Genomic DNA, 17,017 nt, shown 5'->3' with positions numbered 1-17,017 from the left:
GAATACTGGAGTGGGTTGCCATTTCCTGCTCCAGGGGATCTTCCCGACCCAGGGATCCAACCCAGGTCTCCTGCATTGCTGGCAGACTCTACTGACTGAACTATAAGGGAAGATGAATGTTCCCATGGTAGCTCTAATTTTCTTGAAGAGATCTCTAGTCTTTCCCTTTCTATTGTTTTCCTGTATTTCTTTGCATTAATCACTTAGAAAGGCTTTCTTATCTCTCCTTTCTATTCTTTTGAACTCTGCATTCAGATGGGTATATCTTTCCTTTTCTCCCTTGCCTTTTGCTTCTCTGTTTAAAGTATTCATTATGGTAGATAAGGAAGAAAGTAATATTTTTAAGAAATGAAAATAATTAATCTTCCATGGAGTATCTCCCCCTAAAATATATTTTAATTGGAATGACCTAGAAATCTGCCTCAGTTACACAATGTTTTCCTAAGCAGCAACTCATAGCTCAAACACTAGTGTTCTAGTCAACATGCTTTGGCAATAAAGGACCCCTTTGTTATTGTTGTTTAGTCGCTAAGTCATGTCCGACTCTTTTGTGACCCCATGGACTGCAGCCTGCCAGGGTCCTGTCCATGGGATTTCCCAGGCAAAAATATGAAGTGGGTTGCCATTTCCTTCTCCAGGGGATCTTCCTGACCCGATGATCAAACTGATGTCTCCTGCATTGGCTCTTTATCACTGAACCACCAGGGAAGCCCAAAGCCCCCCTGTAGGCAGGCTGAAGTAGAAAGCTGTAGAGAAAAATAAAGAAGCAAGTCTTAGCCAGTCCCTATGGGAGACAACCTTTGAGAACTTGAGGACCTTGGGGCCAGGACTTCTCTTTGAATGTCTAAAAGGGCAGAGTAAAGGGACAAAGTAAGTGATTAAATAGTTAATCCCACTAGGGGATTATAAGTAAACAGAAAATATGGGAGACTCCTATAAATTAATGAGCACTCAAGAAAATAGGTTCACTTAACCACAAAACCAAGCAGACTTGCTTAGTAACAAAACTGCAATAGGAGCATGAGACATGCACCCGAAAGAATAAATAATGGTGGTATGAGACCCACATCTTGCCCAGTGAACTGAATAATGTAATGACCCCTAAGATATGCTCCCTGCATACATGGGCTGTGCTGGGCTGTGCTTAGTTGCTAAGTCATGTCCGACTCTTTGCGATCCCATGAATTATAGACCGCAGATTGCTCCGTCCCTGAGGATTCTCCAGGTAAGAATGCTGGAGAGGGTTGCCATGCTCTCCTCCAGGGGGTTGTCCCAACCTAGGGATCAAACCCAGGTCTCCCACATTGCAGATAGATTCATTTCTGGCTGAGTTACCAGGGAAACCCCCTGCATACATAAAAAACACTGGTGGTGGTGGTTTAGTCACTAAGTCGTGTCCGACTCTTGCGACCTCATGGACTGTATCCCACCAGGCTCCTCTGTCCATGGGATTCTCCAAGCAAGAATACTGGAGTGGGTTGCCATTTCCTTCTCCAGGGGATCTTTCTGACCCAGGAATTGAATCCAGGTCTCTTGCATTGCAGGCAGATTCTTTACCAACTGAGCTATGAGGGAAGTCACTCCCCCCCCACCCAAAAAAAAAAAAAGAAAAACAACAACAGTAATTTGTGGAAAAGTGACATTTTAAAGTGGAAGACCCTCACTGCCCTGAGACCGGAAATAATTTTTCCTTAGTGCCATGATAATCCTGTCTTGACCATCTAGGGATAACAAAACTCCCCTGTCTGACATAGAGGGGGAGCTGATGATGGAAGCATGATGTCTACTGAAGAAATAAGGAAGAAGGTGGTCTTTCCCCTCCCCACTCTTCCTTTTACTATAAAACTGTAGCTCACTTAGTTCTCAAGGCACAGAACTCCCTCAGCCCCTAACTTGTAAGCCTCACAAGTGTCCTATTCTAATAATTCACTATCATTTTGCCTTTGCTGACTTCTTTCTGCACTGAGACATGAAGAAACAGCTCATTGGAGCCGCCTGAAATGACACTTAGTGGCTTCATGTCTGTTCTGTTCTTCAAGCCAAAAGAAGAGATCAGTTTGCTCCTCATCATTGTGCACGTGGTCAAATCTGACCTTAAATGAATTTTCAATTCATGTACCCTAGACTTTTGTATTACACCCTCTCTTTATTCATCTTAGAGAGACAGAATCTGATCATTGAGCAGTTGATGGATTAGCCTGTAGGCTACAGGATCAATTCTGATCTTTCCAGACTTAGAGGTAAAGTTTTATTTCAGTCAGCCAATTCCACTTCTCTAATAAAACTAACACAGTGTTTAGTTATCAGAAAAGAAAGGGGTTGACTCTAATAAAAACTTAAATTTAAACCCAGAATAAAAGAAAGTTCTGAAATTTCTACAGATTTTTTTCTTTTTTCAGAATTATGTGTTGGGGCATATATTTTGATGCAGGATCCAGCCATGGGAAAGTTTTTTTTTAAATAAATATGGTGTGGCACTAGTGGTAAAGAACACATCTGCCGATGCAGGAGACAAAAGAGACACAGATTCAATCCCTGGGTCATGAAGATCCCCTGAAGGAAGGCATGGAAACCCATTCCACTCTTTTTGCCTGGAGAATTCTGTGGACAGAGAAGCCTGGTGGGCTACAGTCCATAGAGTCACAAAGGGTCAGACATGACCAAAGTGACTTAGTATGCAGGCATGGTTCTGTATGAGAGCGTGCTCAGTAAGTCACTTCAGTATAATCCAGGATATATGATTGCTATATTTCCAGAATCAGGAAAATATAGAAGTTTCTTTTTCCTTGTGGAAAAGCAACTGTGAAATTTCTGGGAAATTCTAATTGAATATTAGAGAGTCTGGTACTTTTTTTTCTGGTTTAATATAAAACCACATGAATTGATTGATATAAACCACTCCCATGAAGATTATTTCAGGTTACCTCCTAATTTTTGGCATCACTTTCCTCCCCTAATGCTGCTCTTATATTTCAATGGCTACAAAGTACGCAGGGAATTTGGGGCTATTAGCCACAAAATATTTTCTAAGAAGTTGCATGCCCTTTTGTGTTTGATCAGATTTATACTGATGCCATTTTTATCAATTCAGATGACTTCTTCAGAAATGCCATCAATTAATATATATTTTTGAGCCATTACCATATTCATACATATGTATTCTAAAATATGACCAAAATAATCCTGCAACTAGTTAACATTATCTACATATAGAAAAACCGTTATAATCCAGTACATACCATTATCCTTTCTGCAAGTTTTTAAAGTAATGGTTATAGTACTTCATATCTCTATTACAATCTTAAAGCTCCACAGTTCATTCTCCCCTTTTCCTTCCTCTCTGCTTGGAGAGTGAAATGTAAAAGACATAAAAACAAATCTAAAAAGTAATTAGTAAAAGAGATATCTTAATGTGTGGGTTATATTAGTGCTAAAAAGAATAGATCACAGTATTTCATTTAATAGCTGAGACTGATGTCTAAGAAGCTAAGGTCAAGAATTCCTTTTTCTTAATGCAAGGCTGGAGAGAAAATGAATTATTTCAAGGAGGTGGTTGAGGTTTTTAAGAGAGCAAGAAGAAAACTATTTGGCTACTGAATCTAGAATGGATTTCCAGAAAATATTTTTAAGATTTCCAAGATAGGACAGGGAAGGATTGGATATTTGATTTATTGGTGAAACAGGGTAAGAATAGAATTTTAAATATACCAAGTATACTATGGAAAAAAATGTGAAATTTGGTTCAAAAGGTGTAGTAAGTAACAGGTACAGAGTCAAAGAAGATTCTTAAATTCCAGTTGGGAAAACATGATAAAATGTCAGTATCTACTGAAATGTATCATTTCTACAAATATTTGTTGAATATCTAAAAAGGACAAGCATTATAGCAGACACAAAAAGGAATACAAAAATATGTGAGGAATACAAAAAAATCAAATGGAGATATTTTCATCAATTTGCCATTAATTGAAAAGGAGGTGCAAAATTTGGGGAAAATGATTGACTATCGAAATGCATGAAAGAAACACAAGAGCTATGGAAATTCAGAAACAAAATTGCAAAACGGAAAATGAAAGACTTTTTATGAAGTAGATAACATTGGACTCCTGTATGCACAAATAGTATGAGAGAACATTCTAGGAAACACACATGGAGACAGTCATATTTATCTGTATCTAGTACCGTCAGTTAGTATGTATTATAGTGAGAAATAAGTAAATTACGAGGTTACCTTATTTACCATTTTATCATTTATTTCTGATACATAATATGGGCTCAAAAAATGTTGAATGTTGTCAAAATGGGTAGTAAGACTAAAGGAGATGAAGTCATTTGACCAATAGTTATTAAAGAAAGAATGAAAACAAAAGTTAAATAAATGCCTTTTAATGTGCTTTTTTTTTTTTTTTTTAAGATATAGGGTAGGGAAAAGTACTTACTTTTTTTTTTTAAAGCTAATTTTTAAAGCCTTTTGCTTCTGAAGGATGACACAAAGCATACCAATGGGGAAAAATATCTTTATCTTTTTTATTTCAGAGCGTCATGGGGAACAGAGAAAACACACAATAGAATGTCTGCCGCTGCTGCCACTCCTGCTAAGTCGCTTCAGTCGTGTCCGACTCTGTGCGACCTCATAGACGGCAGCCCACCAGGCTCCCCAGTCCCTGGGATTCTCCAGGCAAGAACACTGGAGTGGGTTGCCATTTCCTTCTCCAATGCATGAAAGTGAGAAGTGAATAGTTTCTGCTTATTTTTCTTGGCTATTTAAGTTTAAGATCCAGAGAAGATGCACCTCTGCTTAGAAAATCCCACAAATGAATCCTTGGAGATAAAAGGTAGAATTACTAGGAAGAGAGTTTGAGAAAGAAAGAATCAGATCATATTTTGAGCTGGTACTGGATGAAAAAAAAAAAAAATGCTGCCAAATAGCAGCATGGTTTTGGATTGTTTTAACTGTGTATGTTCTTGGACTATGAACTTCCCTGACCACAATTTTCAAGTTTTCTACACATAATAATTGGATTGGATGAGTGGATTTGGTGAAATCTAGAAAAAGGTGTTGTGTACCACACCTGAGTCAGAGAGAAGATAGTGAATAAATTAAGTTTGGGTAAGACAAGACTGAAATAAGGAAGTGAAGAGAAGTAGTAACTCAAGGCCAGAGGTAATTATGAGGACCTAAACCCATGGGAGTTCCCTGGTGGCTCAGAGGTTAAAGCATCTGCCTGGAATGCAGGAGACCTGGGTTCGATCCCTGGGTCGGGAAGATCCCCTGGAGAAAGAAATGGCAACCCGATCCAGTACTCTTGCCTGGAGAAACCCATGGAGGGAGGAACCTGGTAGGCTACAGTCCATGGGGTCGCAAAGAATCGGACACGACTGACTGACTTCACTTTCACTAAACCCATGGGAATTCACAAAAATCATGAAATTGTGGGTTAGTTAGCTTGTGCAATTCCATTCAAATTTCAAAGGAGAGTGTGGGCTTGGTTCCATATACTTATCTCTTTTAACACTGTGATCATGTGCCAAAAGCAGAGGTATAACTCCTATGTCTCTTGAGTCTCAGTTTTACATTCTTTCTATTATATGAACAGAGAAAAGTAGAGCAAAAGAATCCAGAATCATTCTGGATTTGGGAAACCAAGGTTGCTAAGTAAACAGCAGTGTCCTATCTTTAAGGTGTCTTGGCCCAATGAATGGCGACATCCAGTGCTTCACCAAAGGAAAAAGAGCAGGGGAAGCATCGATCTCCCCACAGGCAATAAGGGGTGCATTGTTTTTCTGGAGAATTTAAAAGTAACAATAAAAAAATAAATAAATAAAAGTAACAATGAAATTGACTTAAAGTCAGCCCAGTCTTGTTGTTCTCATGCACCAGTGAATCTACCAACGTCCATGATAAAATTCTTCCCGCTGCATCTAAGCTTTTAATCTCTCTCATCTTTGGTGTACCAGTGAACTTATCCATTTGGGAAAGGCACGTACACATATCCCCACTTCACTTTCTGCCACTTTGGTTTTTAGGAAAGACCTACATCAGAACCTGTTTTCCTTAACAGAATGAAATCTGAACAGGATTTTTGCTTTTATGTAAACAACATTATCACTGAGCATTTACTTTGCAGTGGGCCTGTTTTAGGAGAAGGCAATGGCACCCAACTCTAGTACTCTTGCCTGGAAAATCCCATGGATGGAGGAGCCTGGTAGGCTGCAGTCCATGGGGTCACTAAGAGTCAGGCACGACTGAGCGACTTCACTTTCACTTTTCACTTTCATGCACTGGAGAAGGAAATGGCAACCCACTCCAGTATTCTTGACTGGAGAATCCCAGGGACAGAAAAGCCTAGTGGGCTGCCGTCTATGGGGTCACACAGAGTTGTACACGACTGAAGTGACTTAGCAGTAGCAGCAGCAGGGCCTGTTTTAGAAGCAATGAGCAGCCAGAGCCGGCAGGAGTGGCTCCACCAAGCTCTTTCCCCAGGAACTACATTCAGCATCCACATCAAGCTACCATAGCTTTGAACTGTGTCTGTGAGCATCTTGCTTTATTTATCTCAATTTATACTGTGCATCTGTTAACAAGATGTGTCCTAGGTTAATTGCTGTTTTGCTTTATGCTATTTTGGCTCAAGAAAAGTTTCACAGTAATACTCTTTCAGATAGTGAAGAAAAACTGTCATCTACTTTCCTGTCTGCAAGACTAAACCCAAGTCATGGAATAAAAGCTACATGAAGCTGATGACTGTGATCAGAGTCTGGTAAAGCATCTCACTCCCGGGCACTAATATCTCATAGTGGTGAACTCCTTGCCAAGTATTTCAGTTGCTCTTTTGAGTTGGACTGCATCTATTTGCCTAAACGCCCATCTTTTCTATTCTATATCCTACCATTCTAGATTCTGTCCATCTCATATTCAAATTTCCCTCCTAATCTGAATTAGACAAATAAAATTACGTTAGTCAAAATATAAGCTCTCTGTGAATAGGAATAGTGTATGCTTTGCTTTTCTCTTTTTGAAAATTTTGTAAAAATTACATACAGTGAAACACACTAATCTTTTATGTGTAGTATGATGTTTTGAGTGTCTCTCAAATCTTTTTTCCAGTTTTTTTTAAAGTCTTTATTGAATTTGTTACCATATCATTTCTGATTTTTATGTTTTGGTTTTCTGGCCATAAGGGATGTGATATCTTAGCTCCCTGACCAGGAATCAAACCTACATCTCCTACACTGGAAGATGAAGTCATAACTACTGGGCCACCAGGAAAGTTTCTCCCATTGTTTTTTATTGGGTAATTTATTTTTTCAACAATGGGCATGAGGGATTATTTATGTATTCTGGATACTTATATTTTGTGACCACACCTTTTCCAGGTTCACAAGTTGAAGCCGCTTTGGCAGCCTAAATTCTGTCCTTCAACCATCAGAGCAGTGAGAACTCCACTTTCTCTTTGAATTATAGAAGCCTTGTATCCACAACTGACTAGGACATCTTCTTGGGGGTAAAGAGCATATAAACCTGGACCTCTTACTTTCTTTCAAGGCTCAAATCTTCTCCAGTTTCTGCACTTTCATCCACTCTCCTGTGGTTTTAAATAGCTTCAAACTTTTCTTTTTCTTCAGAATTTATGATTGTTATCTGTAGAAAGATTAGTCAATATATACTAATTTACCATTAACTGGAACAGGAATAGGTTCCTGCTTTTTTCCCTGTTTTATTCCCAGATACTTTAATAATTATTTTTGTATTGGGGGGATTAAATAAATAACAATAAAGGAAAAATACAATGTTTTGAAAAGCAGAGGGCAATAATCTGAATCGTGTCCCATCAAATTTCATATGTTCAAGTCTTAACTCCCAATGTGACTATATGTGGACACAGGACCTAAAAGGAAATTACTAAGGTTAAATGAGGCCATAAAAGTGGGGTCCCGATTCAGTATGACTAGTGTCCTTACAAGAAGAGATGTTAGAGAGCTTCCTGTCTCTCTGTGCATCCGAGGAAACAGTGAGAAATCAGGCAGTTATCAGCAAGACAGGAAGGGAGTTCTCACCAAGAACTGAATCGGCCACCACCTTGACCTTAGCCTTCTCAGTCTCCAAAACTGTGAGAAATAAATATCTGTTCTTTAAGCTAATTAGTTAGTGGTATTTTGTTATGGAAGCAGAGAAGAGTTTTTTTTTTTTTTTTTTTCCCATCAAGCACACAGACAGAGTAAAGCCTAGATTAAACTATTTTGTTATATACCCAAACCAACTCACAGCATACTACCTACCATGTAATTTAGAGTGTGTAATTTAGTGTAATTCTTTACTCCCTGCATTAGTTGCATTTATATAACAGATTCCTCCATGCCTTAGAAGTTTAAAACAAGAAGCATTTCTCATCTCCCAGTTTCTATGGGTGAGGAACGTAGGCATAGTTTAGGGGAGTGCCTCTGGGTTAAGGTCTCATGAAGTGCAGTCCAGTCCGTATGTCAGCTGGAACTGTAGTCTCATCTGAAGTCTTCAATGGGGGGAATTTGCATTTAAGCTCAGTTACAACATAATTAATGGCTGAATTTCAGTTCCTTGCAGGATGCTGGACTGAGGGCCTTACTTCCTCACTGTTGGCCAGATCCTTTTTCAGTTCCTTACCATGTGGGCCTCTCCATATCTGACTGTCCTCAGACAGAGCAAATTGGAGAGAGCAAGAGCGAGACCAGGATGGGAGGCAGATACTTTTGTAAAATAACCTTCAAAGAGCTGTTCCATCACGTCTGCTGCATTATCTTTGTTAGAAGTGAGTCAGTGAGTGAGTCAGTGAGTCAGTGAGTGGCCAAGTGGAGGGATTAGATAGGAGCAAATATATAGGAGGTAAAGTTTATTAGAAGTCATCTTAGAAGCTGTCTACAGCATTTCCCTTACAGGCAAAATGAAGAATCATTAAAAATTTAAATATAAAAAATTAAATAGGCTTCCTGTCTTATTTGAGTCACTGCTATACTCTAAGGGAAAGAAAGATAAAAATAACACATCTCCTGTCTTCCTGGAGCTGGTGGTCTGCTTCAAGAGGTAGGACTGGGTAAACCTGATCAATGCTGTAAAAACTGTAGGAGTTGGAACAAGGAGAACTTTTTCAAGATGTAAAAAACGGTGCTTTCATAAAGTAGATAAAGTCGGGCTGTGTGTTAAAGAGACAGGACCAACCCAAGAGAGAAACCACCTTCCAGTCTGAGGCTGAAAACCTGGCAGGAGCTGCAAGCATTTGAATGACAAAGCCTGGGATCTGCCCTGGGGGGAGTAGCCAGGAATCAGGCAGAATTGAGGAATCAGAAACCCATAATGTGAAGGGCTTGTTAGGCCATACTAAGGACTTTGAACTTTATTCAGTAAGTGGAGTGGAAACACTGAAGCACATGACCAGATATACACAGTGTGAAGAACAGCCTAACCCAAATTCCATGTGTACTGCCGTGCCAATTATCAGGCCAACAAGGCGAGGAATACTGGTGGTTTAGTCGCTAAGTCATGTCTGACTCTTGCAATCCCATGGACTGTACCCTGCCAGGCTCCTCTGTCCATGGGATTTTCCAGACAAGAATACTGGAGTGGGTTGCCATTTCCATCTCCAGGGCATCTTCCTGACCCAGGGATCGAACCTAGATCTCCTGCACTGCAGGCAGATTCTTTACCAACTGAGCTACCAGGGAATACCTAGAGGAATAGTTCTCATCTCCAGTTATACACCCTCCAAAACTCCCGTCAGAATGACTAAGTCATAACCAGGTGGAAAGCTCTTTGTGAGTTCCTTTACTTCAAATCAAATCACACATCTCAGTGACAATGGACCACATCTCAATGACATGTAATTTCTCACAAGCACCACCTTTTGTTAAGTAACCTGAAGAATATAATTTAAATTCATTTCCAGAGAAAAATGAAAGGAAATAGTGGCATTTCTGCATAATGTTAACCATGATGCAGCTCAACCCATAGCTCTGTTATTTAGCTTGCTAAATTCAATGAATCTCTAAATACTTTAATTACTTCCCCCACTGCCTTTTTTCCTCCATGGTACAAACTCTATGCCATTCATTTGTTAAAGCCTCCTTTGAAATTCATTTCTCATTTTCCCCCAAAGACTCATAGGCTTTTTATACAGAAGAGAAAAGAAGCAGTGAGGCATATAGTCCGTGATACTTAAAACTGGATGAGTCACCCCCAAGGAATGTCTGGGGTATGTTGTAGAAATCAGCTATGTGCCACAGTCCACAGTCTGGTGAAAAATCCAAACAACCCAAATTTTACTGAAATCCGTAATTTATACTTGCCTAACCTCCTTCTCTTCATGCTGAACCCAAGGGGCTTACCAATACTTACTAAATTTGCATTGTCATCAAAGGGCAATAACACGGTCCTTACAGTATTGTGTGACTCCTGATCATATGGTGCTCAACTGAGCAATGAAGATTTAAACAGTTTACATGTGTTGGGGCCCCATGCACAGTGAGCCTCACTCCAATATTCCTCAGAAAAATGCAAAATGACTGGGTCAAAACAACAGGAAATGAGGTCCATGTCACTCATATGCATAGAGATTATATGTCTCCCACCAAAGAAACAAAACTTTCTGCAAGACATTTTAACTTCAGAATCAAGTAGGAAAGCTGAGGTTAACTTCAAAACAATTCTTTTGTTCTAGATTACCATATTTTATGAATTTCTCTACAAAAAGATACTTTTTTTTTCTTCTTAATTTATAAGTGGTCCAGTATGAAGTTCAGATATCAGAACAAAAAAGATTCATTTTATTACCTACATCTTCTTAGCTGGGATCACGTAGAGTTTAAAATTATTGTTTAATTATGACTAAGGAAAAGCAAACTTTTGGAAAGATTAAAGGATCTGGCATGGCCCTTCAGAGAAGTTAATTGCCAAGGAAACTTAGCAAGTATAATTTAGGCAAACTTGAATGATGACAGAGTAGAAACTGGCACAGAATCAGGTGACAACACAAAATTAAAGAGGCTAGCTCTAGTCCACTGCAGCTTATATATTTAGGTTTAGAAACATTTCTAAGATGTACAAAACTCCAGCATTTTGCCATCAGATATAAGTTAATATAGGAATTGCCAGAGTTCTAAAATTACAAACCTGAGAATAATTAAGAAACTATAACTTAGTAAGAACACCTATAAAATATTAAGATATTTTGGAAAGCTATTGACACCGAAAACTCATGTGGCCATTTTGTAGCAGAGAAATGGATGTATGTATGGAAAAAGGAACAGCCAGTGAAAGCCAGTTTTTACTGTTAGGTCATTTTCAGTTTATTGTTGGATATTTTCCTATCAAGACTTTTCACATGGAAATTAATGGGTTTCAGGCTTTAGATTTTTACTTTATGAGTACGTGATTGCTACCTCAAGTACAGGAATAGAATACAGATGGATGGTAGAAATGTAATGTTAACTCCATCCTAAACTAAACTTTAGATTATAATATTCTTTTGTGTGAAGGAACAGAAACAAGGACCAATGTGATAAGGGTTTTCTCCTGTCCATTTCAATATTAGGGAACGAAAAAAGATAAAGTTGGCTCTACACATATAAATAGTAAAGGTGTGGTAAGACAGAGCTAAGCAGTATGTCCTTCCATTCCATGATTAACTCTTAATGCCTTCATAAAAGGAAGCAACAATAAGCATATTCTCCCAAGTCACTGATCTTAGGACTTTGGAGTTTCCATTTTCACATTCCTGTTTTCCCCTCCACCTGTAAGTTCTCTTTAGCCCCGCACATGCTCAGTCATTAAGTTAAGGTTTACCAACTGTGCTAAAAATACCCCTACTCATTACAGGTACCCTGCCACTTCATTTAAACTTTCTTACTTTGCTCATGAATTTGGATTTGAATAGTAGTCTCTAGTTTCAGTTCCTTGTTTACCACTTTATTTTTCTGCCCACCCCTGGCCTAAATAAGGGGTGCTGAGTTCTTTGAAGGTGGAAGTGCTAAAATTTCTGCATTTTTTCATTCAGATAAGACTATACTTCAGATAATGTAAGAGGATCTCTATTACTCCTGACTGTTCCTCTCTGGGGAATCTCCTTTGCATCCAGTCTACACCATATTTCAAAGATGATAGACTTCACCAGCATGTTCCTGTATCTCTTTCCTTCCTATTACTCATGCTTATTACATGAAAACGGGCTCACTTCAGCCTCAGTTAATATCTCTACAAGCTTCTCCATTATTTTATGTCACTGTCTCTCACATTGTCCAACACCTTTTTTCTCATATCGTCTGCAAACTTGTTTCTCTGAAGGAGTAGTTAGTGACATCTATATTTCTCCACATTCCACCCTGTCTTCTCCCCACTGGAATCTTCTGTCCTCTGGGCTGACTCACTCCTCTCCTTCTGCTTAGTTCCTGAAGTGTCAAGTACCTGGTCCCTGGCTTCTAGTTCCTTTAGTTCATTTCTTTACAGAACATGAGCATATTTGCATTTGATTAGATTGGGCCTAGCACTGAATTTCTCTCAGAGCACTTAATTTATTTCCTTTTCTCTTTCTTTTTTTCTCTTTCTTTATCTTCCTTTCTTTCTCTGCCTTTCTTTCATTTTCTTTTTCTCTTCTTGTTTCTTTTTACCTCCCTCCCTTCTCTCCTTTTTTCTCTTCCTTACTCTTTTCCTCTCTTCCCTTTTTCTTCTCTCTCTTTTTCCTTCCTCCCTTCCTTCTTTTTGTCTTTCCTTCCACCTTTGTCTCTCTGTAGGTATGAAATAAAGTCTGATTACTTGATTCTGTCAACCAAGACATCCATTATGTTTCTCCCACTTCTTCCCAACTTCATCCCATAATCTCATGTGACATCTTTTTCAGGTTTTACAAGAAATTTAAGCACAATCAAAGTAAATTTTCTTCAGGATCAGAAGGAATTAGGAGTGAAGAATCATATTGTACAATTTGTAGTGTTCTTCCAACTCCTCAGTGTTTACTCCTTTTTCACTCAATTTCTCTGCTCCTTAATCCTTCATCTAAGGATTCCTTGTTTGCTTCCAATCCCGCAAGTCAGAGTGATATCTTTCTTCATCTTAAGCCTAGGAATGGGCTCCTGGAGACTAGGTCATTACTAAAGTGGACTTACTATTGTTAACCAGATTTCTGTGAGAAAATTAGACATTCCTAAAAAATACTCCAAACAGTGGAGATACAAAAATGAAAAGTAGATCTTGGACCCCAAGTCCCTAGACTCTTTCCCTTTAGGTAAACATTGAACTAGGCATCTTTCTAGGAGTATTCCATGGCTATTTAAATATAAATGTGTACATGTCCTTTCAAAAACACAAATTGTAGCACAGTGATTGACTATTCAGCTCAGAGTTTTGTTGTTGTTATTGTCATAAAGTTTCACAGTGTCTCTCTTTTTCTCTCTTTTCCTCACTCTTTTCCTCTCTTCCCTTTTTCTTTTCTCTTTCCCTTTTTCCTTCCTCTCTTCCTTCATTTCATCCTTCAGCAAGAGCAGCTATTTTGGAAGAGTTCATCAAGTTGCAGTGTTAAATTTGTTTGGCACCAGGGAACAACATACTTATTTCACTTCAGCTCAGTTCAGTTCAGTCGCTCAGTCGTGTCCGACTCTTTGTGACCCCATGAATCACAGCACGCCAGGCTTCCCTGTCCATCACCAACTCCTGGAGTTCACTCAAATTCACGTCCATCGAGTTAGTGATGACATCCAGCCATCTCATCCTCTGTCATCCCCTTCTTCTCCTGCCCCCAATCCCTCCCAGCATCAGGGTCTTTTCCAATGAGTCAACTCTTCGCATGAGGTGGCCAAAGTACTGGAGTTTCAGCTTCAGCATCAATCCCTCCAATGAACACCCAGGACTGATCTCCTTCAGAATGGACTGGTTGGATTTCCTTGCAGTCTAAGGGACTCTCAAGAGTCTTCTCCAACACCACAGTTCAAAAGCATTAATTCTTTGGCGCTCAGCTTTCTTCACAGTCCAATTCTCACATCCATACGTGACCACTGGAAAAACCATAGCCTTGATTAGACGGACCTTTGTTGACAAAGTAATATCTCTGCTTTTGAATATACTATCTACGTTGGTCATAACTTTCCTTCCAAGGAGTAAGCGTCTTTTAATTTCATGGCTGCAGTTACCATCTGTAGTGATTTTGGAGCCCCCCAGAATAAAGCCTGTCACTGTTTCCACTGTTTCCCTATCTATTTCCCATGAGGTGATGGGATCAGATGCCATGATCTTAGTTTTCTGAATGTTGAGCTTTAAGCCAACTTTTTCACTCTCCTCTTTCACTTTCATCAAGAGGCTTTTTAGTTCCTCTTCACTTTCTGCCATAAGGGTGGTGTCATCTGCATACCTGAGGTTATTGATATTTCTCTCAGCAATCTTGATTCCAGCTTGTGCTTCTTCCAGCCCAGCGTTTCTCATGATGTACTCTGCATAGAAGTTAAATAAGCAGGGTGACAATATACACAGCCTTGACGTACTCCTTTTCCTATTTGGAACCAGTCTGTTGTTTCATGTCCAGTTCTTTGATTGTGTGGATCACAATAAACTGTGGAAAATTCTTCAAGAGATGAGAATATCAGACCACCTGACCTGCCTCTTGAGAAACCTACATGCAGGTCAGGAAGCAACAGTTAGAACTGGACATGGAACAACATACTTATATACCTTAATTCTCATTGTAACAGTATGCCATGGTGCTATTTTTTAAATCATCACTCTAAATCAATCTCTTAATCTTTTTATTCTGGAAGAACACTCAAAACTCAGGAAAGTCCTGCATAAAGTTATGATATCTATATCTCACAGTATATCTGATCGATCAGTACATTGTAGATCAAAAAATCTTATAGTAAATGCCAGTGTTCTTTTGCATCAGGATACCATTTTCAAATATGGTTCTATTTATTATAGCTAACTTATTAGCCTGTTCATTTTGTATGATTCCACCCTCTACAAAGATTATAATTGCTAACACAAGTGGCTGCTGTAGGTGTAAGAAGCTTCAACTTTTCATCAAAAAAAAAATGCTACTTAAGTTTTTTAACCTTATCCATATTAATCTAAAAGTGTCATTGTGTTTTTCTTCATTGTGTTTGTGAATGAGATGAGGTGTATAACAGATTCAAGCACAGTATTTTTTGTTTAAAAATGGAAGGGAATGGATATGTGTTTATGCATTGGGCTGGTGGTTTTGATGTGCACCTGAGACCTCACACACTGTTAATTGGCTATACTCTGATAGAAAATAAAAAGACTTTAAAAAAGACCCATAGGACTTTTTAAAAAAGTGAAAGGGATTTTAGTCAAATTTTTTAGAAAAAATAATAGATTAATTTTATTTTTCACAATGTTTTTTCTTCCCATCTTATAAGTTTTACATAGTCATAAGGTATGCATAACAAATTTCTGTTAAACAACTGTCTCAAGACAAAATGACATTTATTTCTTGTAAAAGAAGGCTTGGTAGATTTCAGTTTCAACACAAGCCACCATTTGATTTAATTAAGGCTATTTGCAATATGAAAATCTATTAACAATATGAATAATAAAACTTTAAAGTCATAATCCAAAGCACTGAGGAAAAATATAACATATGATGCAAATTTTATATAAATTAAAAAAATACATTTTCTAATAAGACATATAAGACTCCAATATAGGCTTAGAATTATCAAAATATAAACAAGTTGATTATTTGATCTTATTTATGAATCTACATATGATAAAAAGTAATACTTGAAGCTAAATGTGAAGAAGTAAAATTTTACCTTTAGTCTAAAATCTGTATGTTTTATTTTTGCTTTGTGTTTTTGCTGCAAAAATTCTCACTTTATGATTAAAAATGATATAAACACACAAGATAACATTTTCAACAAAAATGAGACAATTTGTATCATGCTTTTGATACTTGATCAGCAAAAAGAAGTTTACACAAACATGAAAGAAACTGAAAAGCAAAGCAAACCATTCACTGCTATCTTATAATGGCAGGATACTTTTGTTTTGCTTTCAGAAGCCCAGAACTTTTCCAGAATTCAGTCAATTTTGTCTTTATTGCCAGGTTAAATATAGCTCATTAAGTTCTTTGTCTCTCAAATTCACATTCTTCAGCTGAGAAGACTATTCAAAGATAGATTCCTTCACTGGGTCATACATAAAGACTGTTCAAGAGGGTCTACCATATTCTAAAGAGTTTGGGAGGAATTCCCTGGTGGTCCAGTGGTTAGGACTCAGTGCTTTCACTGCTGTGGTCTGGGTTCAATCCCTGGTCAGGGAGCTAAGATCCTGCAAGCTTTGCAATCTGGTCAAAAACAAATAAACAGAAATTTTGGTTCTCAATAGGATTTGAAACTTGCTGAACTTTTTCCTTACTCTCAGGCCCAAGCAGCAAATGAAACATTTTATGGTTTCTTTTGCAACATGGTTGTTTATAAATACTCCATTTCCCTTGATATCCAAGAATTGCATTCCTTGAAGTCTAAACATTTTTCTCCAGGACCTTGCTGAGATATATACAAATGGTTTATGTGATGAAAAAATGCCTTCCAAGTTCTGCATATCAGTGTTGTGTAGTCATGCTTCATCTTCAGAGCATTTCCGCAAAATCTGGCTAATTTCTTGACAGCACTTCTGCAAGTATACTTTCAGTTAAAACATCCTGTTGAGAAGCATTCACAGTTTTCTAGAATATTCTTAAATGAAATAGTTTTGATTTATGAAAAAATAACCATTTTGGGGCCATTACCTGAACTTCTATCCTTCCATCTCCAACACTATTTGACTCTAGCACTTTTCTGATGTGATAAAAATAGCATGTTATGATAGTATTTTCTTTTTTCACATGAGAGACAAAAATGTCTAACAGAGGACCATTGGTACAGATGCCACGTCAGTTTATCCAAGGCACATACTGTGTTTTAAAAAATGAAGAGATGTTTGCTTTTGGGGATCAGCTTTTCACAACAGAGAAAAATTATAAAATTCATAATTATTTTTGAA

At 38.1% G+C, this 17,017-nt stretch overlaps 1 non-coding gene and 1 pseudogene across 1 annotated transcript; one reads left to right on the top strand and one right to left on the bottom strand.

The window, feature by feature from the left end:
- Positions 1-17,017, bottom strand: part of LOC133257355 (tigger transposable element-derived protein 1-like) — a 160,494-nt pseudogene that overhangs the window by 109,619 nt on the left and 33,858 nt on the right.
- Positions 16,224-16,295, top strand: TRNAE-UUC (transfer RNA glutamic acid (anticodon UUC)). Its single transcript has one exon. It is a non-coding gene; the product is annotated as a tRNA-Glu (tRNA).

This window comes from Bos javanicus, chromosome 1 (genome assembly GCF_032452875.1).
Source record: "Bos javanicus breed banteng chromosome 1, ARS-OSU_banteng_1.0, whole genome shotgun sequence".
Taxonomy (NCBI): Eukaryota; Metazoa; Chordata; class Mammalia; order Artiodactyla; family Bovidae; genus Bos; species Bos javanicus.
The sequence above is the reverse complement of the archived record's forward strand: the minus strand, read 5'-3'. Positions and strand labels throughout refer to the sequence as shown.